Source organism: Homarus americanus, unplaced genomic scaffold, assembly GCF_018991925.1.
Source record: "Homarus americanus isolate GMGI-L3 unplaced genomic scaffold, GMGI_Hamer_2.0 scaffold23744, whole genome shotgun sequence".
NCBI classification, from domain to species: Eukaryota; Metazoa; Arthropoda; class Malacostraca; order Decapoda; family Nephropidae; genus Homarus; species Homarus americanus.
This window is the reverse complement of record NW_024745122.1, coordinates 20,884-30,000: the sequence shown is the minus strand read 5'-3', so window position 1 is coordinate 30,000 and position 9,117 is coordinate 20,884. Positions and strand designations below refer to the sequence as shown.

The window sequence follows — 9,117 nt, the reverse complement described above, 5'->3', positions numbered from 1 at the left end:
GCCAAGTGTCGATGATAATCCACGTCGGCCCTGGAAAGATGGATAAAAAAAGTTCGTGAGTGATGATGTAACTTAGTGGGTCTCTCTCTCTCTCTCTCTCTCTCTCTCTCTCTCTCTCTCTCTCTCTCTCTCTCTCTCTCTCTCTCTCCTTCTATAATTCAAATACTGCAAAAATTATCATATCATTATTATAAACACCTGTTCGTCATAAACATCTCCTTTGTGCATTTTTTTTTAATCTAAAGTTGTTATTTTTCATTCGTTCGGAGTAATGGCTGAAGATATCATCTCCGCCGTGACAACATCTCCACCAAAATTACCTTGGAAAAAAATCCCATGTAAACACAGAAGTAAACAATCATGTCGTGTACTCTGGAATTCTTTTTTTTTTTTAAATATCGAATTAAAAACTGTACAATGACACCATATACATGCAGGGTCCCTTGATGACGACCTCCATGACACCTTATACGTACAGGGTCCCTTGAAGACGACCTACCATGACACCTTATACATGCAGGGTCCCTTGATGACGACCTTCCATGACACCATATACATGCAGGGTCCCTTGATGACGACCTCCCATGACACCATATACATGCAGGGTCCCTTGATGACGACCTCCCATGACACCATATACATGCAGGGTCCCTTGATGACGACCTCCCATGACACCTTATACATGCAGGGTCCCTTGAAGACGACCTCCCATGACACCATATACATGCAGGATCCCTTGAAGACGACCTACCATGACACCTTATACATGCAGGGTCCCTTGAAGACGACCTACCATGACACCTTGCCATGCAGGGTCCCTTGAGACGACCTACCATGACACCTTATACGTACAGGGTCCCTTGATGACGACCTTCCATGACACCATATACATGCAGGGTCCCTTGATGACGACCTCCCATGACACCATATACATGCAGGGGTCCCTTGAACGACCCTCCCATGACACCTTATACAGTACATGCAGGGTCCCTTGAAGACGACCTCCATGACACCATATACATGCAGGGTCCTTTGAAGACGACCTACCATGACAACATTTACATGCAGGGTCAAGAAGACGACCTCCCATGACAACATTTACATGCAGGGTCCCTTGAAGACGACCTCCCATGACAACATTTACATGCAGGGTCCTTGAAGACGCTGACCTCCCATGACAACATTTACATGCAGGGTCCCATGAAGACGACACTCCCATGACAACATTTACATGCAGGGTCCCTTGAAGACGACCTCCCATGACAACATTTACATGCAGGGGTCCCTTGAAGACGACCTCCCATGACATTTACATGCAGGGTCCATGAAGACTGACCTCCCATGACAACATTTACATGCAGGGTCAGACGACCTCCCATGACAACATTTACATGCAGGGTCCCTTGAAGACGACCTCCCATGACACCATATACATGCAGGGTCCTTTGAAGACGACCTACCATGACAACATTTACATGCGGGGTCCCTTGAAGACGACCTCCCATGACAACATTTACATGCAGGGTCCCTTGAAGACGACCTCCCATGACAACATTTACATGCAGGGTCCCTTGAAGACGACCTCCCATGACAACATTTACATGCAGGGTCCCATGAAGACGGGTGCAGTATCGACTTGAGCGTCTCCCTGACAACTATTGATTCTGGTCAGTAATTCTGGGCTTGGTACCTCACCCAAGGAACCCCTGTAATTTATCCCTTCAACCTTCCATCCTAGGATTAAAACTCCCTCAGTCATTGGAAATATTATGTATTTTGCGATTCAGCGTCCAACCTGGGATTAAAACTCCCGGAGATACGTGCGTTCAACTTCCATACTGGGATTAAAAACATTAAATACCTCAATACTGGGAGTAAAACTGCAGCAGGTCAGAGAAGCCTTTAGAGAACTGTGGCTCAACTTAGTAATGAGAATTTCTGGTCGAGGAAACATCACTGCCACACGAGAGACAGCTGGGCGAGCAATGAATTATCGAACATCAACAACTAATAAAAGTTTTGAATGGAAAAACTGCAACAAATACCCAAAGAGTCGAGCAGCTGGCGATACAATAATTACCATCTCAAAATAATGGTGTTATCGTAGTCTGGAGCACAGGCTGAAGCGTATCTCCTGAAGTGACACATCAAGTCTGCTATCCTGTGATTATTGCGTGAATTATATCAAAATATATTATAAGGAAACACGATGGGAATTCACACGCACACACACACACACACACACACACACACACACACACATACACACACACATCCTTGACCACCTATTCGGCGCCTGCTCCTGTGCGGCAGCTGCCCTGGTCAATGTTGGCCCACTCCCCCAATTCCCTTCACTCAACCCCTCCTCCGGTCAATAAAATCCCACCAAAAGTGACAATTTCGTTTCGGAAAGGAAGGGGATCAGTGTTGAACAGTGATGAACAGTGTTTAGGCCAGTGAATTCAGCATTAGACAGTACCATTGAGAGCAGCGACCCACCAGTGAGATAAGCACCCCTGGGAAATGACCACCATCTTCTGACCAGGAGGTGCTAATGAGTTCACCAGAAGATGACATAACAGCGCTTAGCAGAAAGTGAGGTACTGTGACACCACCCCACACCACACGGTGTCTCCATGACCACGTGAGGTCCTTCATGTCAACACCCGAGGACGAGTCACGACACCACGTGGCCTATGTGAACTCAAATAATAGGGCAAGAGACCAGCCCGGGTCATCAACTGTAAACTATAATTTGTATGTTCAATTCATGTTCCTTCTCCTCTTAGTATGAAAGATTTTGTTAAACGATCCACCCACTCTATGTCTTTGTATGTAATAAGTAATTTCTGTCCAATGCATATTTTCAGCCTTTGGGCTACCGAACTTTTTCAATAAACCGTTAATTATTATTATTATTATTATTATTATTATTATTATTATTATTATTATTATTATTATTATTATTATTATTATTATTATTATTATTATTATTATTATTATTATTATTAAACGAGCGTACACTGAAAAGTAATGCTTTCTACGTTTATCTCCAGAACAGGTAGATGTAGGTAGGTGAACTGAGGTGCAGTCAGTATACAGTGTATGTTCTCCCCGCCCATTGTTAGGAATTTTCGTAGTTCTGCCACCAGAGGTCTCAGTCAACATGGCGAATGATGACTACATAATGTAAGGGCGATCATAGCAGCATGCAGTTATAGTGTGTCTCGACGGCAAAAAATATTCCACCTATCGGCATTTACCAGCGAATGAAAGACGTGTGTGGTGATAATTATGCAGCCGTGAGTGAGTACTGGACCCGCCAGAGTGCATGGTGAGCCACGAGTGTACTATCAACTGAAGCAATCAGTCGCTTTGGCTTTATCGTCTTGGACCGACCACCTACAGCCCTCGTCTGCCTCCATCTCAGGTCCACTTATTCCCTAAACTTAGCAACATCTTCGAGGACGACGTTTCCCTTCAGACAGTGAAGTTAAGACAGCTGTGAGGAACTGGTTCCGTCAACAAGGCACAGAGTTCTATCATGGTGCCATCGAGAACTGTTTGAGCGTCGGCAGAAGTGTGTGGACAACAGAGGTGATTGTGGACAGAAGTAACTGTGTCAAAATTAACAATAGAGTTCAATATAAGAAGTTGTGTTTGTTTCATTGTAATATAACAACTCGTTTCACAATTATAAATTAAGAAGCATTACTGTCCAGCACCCCCTCGTCCAGCACCCCCTCGTCCAGCACCCCCTCGTCCAGCACCCCCTCGTCCAGCACCCCTCGTCAGCACCCCTCGTCCAGCACCCCTCGTCCAGCACCCTCGTCCAGCACCCCTCGTCCCAGCACCCCTCGTCCAGCACCCCTCGTCCAGCACCCCTCGTCCAGCACCCCCTCGTCAGCACCCCCCTCGTCCAGCACCCCTCGTCAGCACCCCCTCGCCCAGCACCCCGTGGTCAGCTGGCCCTCGTCCAGCACCCCTCGTCCATACCCACCTGGCAGCACCCCGTCGTCCAGCACCCCTCGTCCCGCACCCCTCGTCCAGCACCCCGTCGTCCAGCACCTCTCGTCCAGCACCCCTCGTCCAGCACCCCTCGTCCAGCACCCGTCGTACTTACCCCTCGTCAGCACCCGTCGTCCAGCACCCCTCGTCCAGCACCCGTCGTCCAGCACCCCTCGTCCAGCACCCGTCGTCCAGCACCCGTCGTCCAGCACCCCTCGTCCAGCACCCGTCGTCCAGCACCCGTCGTCAGCACCCCCTCGTCCAGCACCCCGTCGTCCAGCACCTCGCCCAGCACCCCGTCGTCCAGCACCCCTCGTCCAGCACCCCCTCGTCCAGCACCCGTCAATTAAGCACCCCTCGTCCAGCACCCCGTCGTCCAGCACCCCTCGTCCAGCACACCCCCTCGTCCAGCACCCCGTCGTCCAGCACCCCCTCGCCCAGCACCCCCTCGTCCAGCACCCCCTGGTCAGTATATTAGTCATGTACATAATGGTGATACGATCTATAACTTAATAACAATATAACGCTATTATTAATCTAACTTAATTTATGTATTATTTGGTTACAATATAGCAGAAAAAGTCTTATATGAAGAAAAAATATTAATATATGTGAACGAATTTCCACGAGGATATAACGATAAAACCACAAAGTCATCCCAACTGGGCCACAATCACCAGTTGTGTTGCAAAACGTAATCGTAAATGTTATGAAAATCACAGATGTCCAAATTAAAACATTATTGAAACACCTTTCCAGAAATATAAAACCAATAACAGTGATAAAACTAAATTTAGCGCAAAGAACACACACGGGCTTGTACGTCCCAAGACACACGCAGGTAATTGTGGTTTAATCACCCTAAAAGTGTGGTGGTGGTGGTGGTGGTGGTGGCGGTGGCGGTGGTGGCGGTGGTGGTGGTGGCGGTTGGTGGTGGTGGTGGTGGTGGCGGTGGTGGTGGCGGCGGTGGCGGTGGTGGTGGTGGTGGTGGCGGTGGTGGCGGTGGCGTGGTGGTGGTGGTGGCGGTGGCGGTGGTGGTGGTGGTGGTGGTGGTGGTGGTTGTAGAGGGTAGGTGGGTCCTGGCGGTGGTGGCGGTGGTGGTGGTTGTAGAGGGTAGGTGGGTCCCCTGGCTATGCGACGCCTGATAAATGTTGGCCCCACGCTTGATCAATATACCGATTCTTCCTATTGACTGTTTCTCTCCTTAATGATGGACGCGGCGAGGGGTGAGGGAAAGGGGCACGTTAAAGGGAGGATATAGGGACGGGGAGGTAAGGGTGAGGGTAAAGGGGGCAGGTTAAAGGGAGGATATAGGACGGGAGGTAAGGGTGAGGAAAAGGGGCAGGTTAAAGGGAGGATATAGGACGGGGAGGTAAGGGTGAGGGTAAGGGGCAGGTTAAAGGGGGATATAGGACGGGGAGGTAAGGGTGAGGGTAAAGGGGCAGGTTAAAGGGGATATAGGACGGGGAGGTAAGGGTGAGGTAAAGGGCAGGTTAAAGGGGGGATATAGGACGGGGAGGTAAGGGTGAGGGAAAAGGGGCAGGTTAAGAGGATATAGGACGGGAGGTTGAGGGTAAAAGGTTAAAGGGAGGATATAGGACAGGGAGGTAGTGAGGGAAGGGCAGGTTAAAGGAGGATAGGACGGGAGGTAGGGTGAAAGGGGCAGGTTAAAGGGAGGATATAGGACGGGGAGGTAAGAGGGGGGGGCAGGTTAAGGAGGATATAGGACGGGGAGGGTAAAGGGGCAGGTTAAAGGGGGGGATATAGGACGGGGAGGTAAGGGTGAGGGGAAGGGGCAGGTTAAAGGGGGGATATAGGACGGGAGGTAAGGGTGAGGGTAAAGGGGGCAGGTTAAAGGGAGGATATAGGGAGGGGTGAGGGTAAAGGGCAGGTTAAAGGGAGGATATAGGACGGGAGGTAAGGGTGAGGGTGGGGGCAGGTTAAAGGGAGGATATAGGACGGGGAGGTAAGGGTGAGGGTAAAGGGGGGCAGGTTAAAGGGAGGATATAGGACGGGGAGGTAAGGGTAAAGGCAGGTTAAAGGGGGATATAGGACGGGAGGTAAGGGTGAGGGTAAAGGGGCAGGTTAAAGGGGGGATATAGGACGGGAGGTAAGGGTGAGGGAGGGGCAGGTTAAAGGGGGATATAGGACGGGGAGGGTAGGGTAAAGGGGCAGGTTAAAGGGAGGATATTGGACGGGGAGGTAAGGGTGAGGGTAAAGGGGGCAGGTTAAAGGGGGGATATTGGACGGGGAGGTAAGGGTGAGGGTAAAGGGGGCAGGTGAAAGGGAGGATATTGGACGGGGAGGTGGATATAATGGTGTATTGTGAGAAGATTGAACGCGAGATGGATGTTTATGTGTGTAAAAACGAAGCGCACACACACACACACACACACACACACACACACACACACACACACACACACACACACACACACACACACACACACACACACACACACACACACACTGTATATAATATTGTGAAACAAATTCCAGCATGATTATTATGGTTAACCACAGTGAGTCACTCGCCACCACAAAAGGTACATTAAGGAGCATCCCCCAGAAACATGGCATCTTGAGTCACTAAGAATTCCTGGAGGATCCTTCACGAGAGGGGGAAGAGCTCGGGAGTAGTATGAGATAGTCCGAAACAGCACAAGAATGTCCTCCTAAAAAGATGGAGGTATCCTACAGTACAAAAGACCAGGAACTATATTCTTCAAGATTCGTATTTCTCTTTTCTTCCAGACAGGGAAGTATGAGATGGTGTAGTCCAGTACAGTAGCATAGTGGTGACTGTTTCTCTATTACACACACACACACACACACACACACACACACACACACACACACGGCGAAATTGAAACTGGATGGAAAGATAAGTCAAAATAAAATACAAACGGTGTCTTCGTCCCTTCAACAAGCTGCCGCCATTACCATGTAAGAATGTCATCTGTGAACTCGGATGATCAGACATTCACTCATCATTTTTTATTGTTTAGTCCTAACTGGTGATGCGACGACGTAACTTTCTGAGACTTTGACAAGGACGATAGCCAAAACAACGTCGACATTGCTTTGGAAACTACAGTACCTAGATACTCCCACTTGTTTCCAATTACGGAGAAAAAGATTTGCATACGAATCCTCGACAACGGAGACTCGGAGTCCAGCTATTTGGAGAACGGAGACTCGGAGGCCGGCTATACAGAGATATATATAAGCTCCAGACTGAATATTGAGAGTCGACTTAGAAATATTTTTTTTATCGTTTACTGACAGATTAAAGTGACAGCAGGTGTAAGGGATCAGTAGCTGTCCTTGTGAGGTACTCGAGTTGGTATCTTAAGTGGTGACAGTGATCCAGTTCAACCAACACAGATAACAAACGTAAATATTAACAAAGCAACAAACTCACTACCATAGCAACTCACTTACCATTTAAAGTTGCCTTGCTCTGTCACTCATTGTTACTCTGTTACTCATCCTTACTGTCTCTCACTCTGTTACTAGCTAATAGACCCTCCCCGTTATTCATAACTGAGGAGGTGTGTTAGTATGTAATTAATCTGCATTATTATGTTATTTTTCTTGTGTTTTAATGAGAGTTTTATATCGATGTCGACTCTCCTGTTCTTAAGTCACTCTCCTGGTGCCGTCTGTGTAGTGATCAGACTAACCAACTTCATGTAAACTGTTTATGTATAATTAATGAAGAAAGTTACAAGGTTAAACGTACAGCCAGTAGAATCAAGAGGAACCGAAAGAGCAAAAAAAAAAAAAAAAAAACTTGTCTTAGGCTCGTTTTTCACAACTGGAAATAATTTACTGTTCAATAGAATTCCTGAGCTGTTTAGTTATTTCCCTGGATGTATATCTCCATAGGTAAAAAATAACTTGTTTTACGGTCCATCGCTAGATTGTTTCCCTTAAGTACTGTACCGTAGTTTACGAGATCACTAAAGATATAAACAACTTTACATAATATTAATATATACAACTAGAAGCTATATTTTCGAGATATATCTTCAGAGGGTAAAAATCACTTAAGTTTGATATATTCATTTATGCTTAACTAAATCTCCATAGCACAAAATATAACTGATTTAGTTAACCACAGCATCGTATAACATGGTCTCCTCTCTGGCTACAAACGTCATATTTTAGGTTAGTAGAAGTCTCCCGTCCGGTTACAAAGAGCGTCGTCTTGTTTACGGTCTGTGGCAACTCCTGAGTGCTCCTTTAGTGAAGACCAAGCCTCCAGCATCCTCTTGATTACCACATTACTGTCCCGGCCCGCCTCTACACGCGTGATAATCACTCGGAAACCAGCCATAAATGCGCCCTAGACGAGCCTGTGGCGGATATAAGGGGGCAGGACATGTAATGAAAGACGGGCGGGCGGAATTCCTTCTTCCTTTCCTCCTCCCCCATCGCTCCGGGGACAATGTTGAACGGGAGGGCTAATGGCGCGCTCCCGGGTCAATTTCCCACCATTTTTATAGCCGAGCGGGGCCTGTCAATTTTCCCGCGCTTTTTACAGCTCCCCTGGGGCTCCTAATGTACTTCTTCTCGCCGAGTTGTTGAGACGCTTCATCTATTTTATATGAGTTTACCCTCAGCAGCCAAATCATTTTCTTTCTTTTTGACGGGTTTATACGAGTCTGTCCTTGGTCCCACCTCATTTTCTTTTCCTTCTGGTGAGTTTTCAATGCTAACTCGTTATCATCATTTTGTTTACGTGACTTTTATCGCACATCTCTTAGAGGTGGATGGCCTCCTATTTTGTTTTGAGTTCTATTGTGCAGAGAATATGAGGCATCTCAGCTACTCCTTTCGGCTTTATAATTATTAACGTCGCATTCACATTATTTATCGACGTTAATATAAAACCTGAGCATCACCTCAGCTCATATCAACATTTAAATCAAGACCAAATGTTATCTGAGCGTCGATTAAACATTGTAACAAGGCCATATGCTTAGTTCCTTATGACCACCACCACCCCTCCACTACCACCACCACCACCCCTTCACTACCACCACCACCACCACCACCTCCACCACCCCTCCACCACCCCTCCACCACCACCCCTCCACTACC

General features: G+C 47.4%; 1 protein-coding gene across 1 annotated transcript in view; it reads right to left on the bottom strand.

Moving 5' to 3' along the window:
• LOC121878587 overlaps positions 1–26 on the bottom strand; it is a 17,705-nt gene extending 17,679 nt beyond the window's left edge. The window contains exon 1 of the mRNA XM_042384926.1: positions 1–26. This exon is cut by the window's left edge and continues 1,156 nt beyond it. The gene's annotated coding sequence lies outside the window, so the exon portion shown is untranslated.
• Between the last annotated feature and the right edge of the window lie 9,091 nt (positions 27–9,117).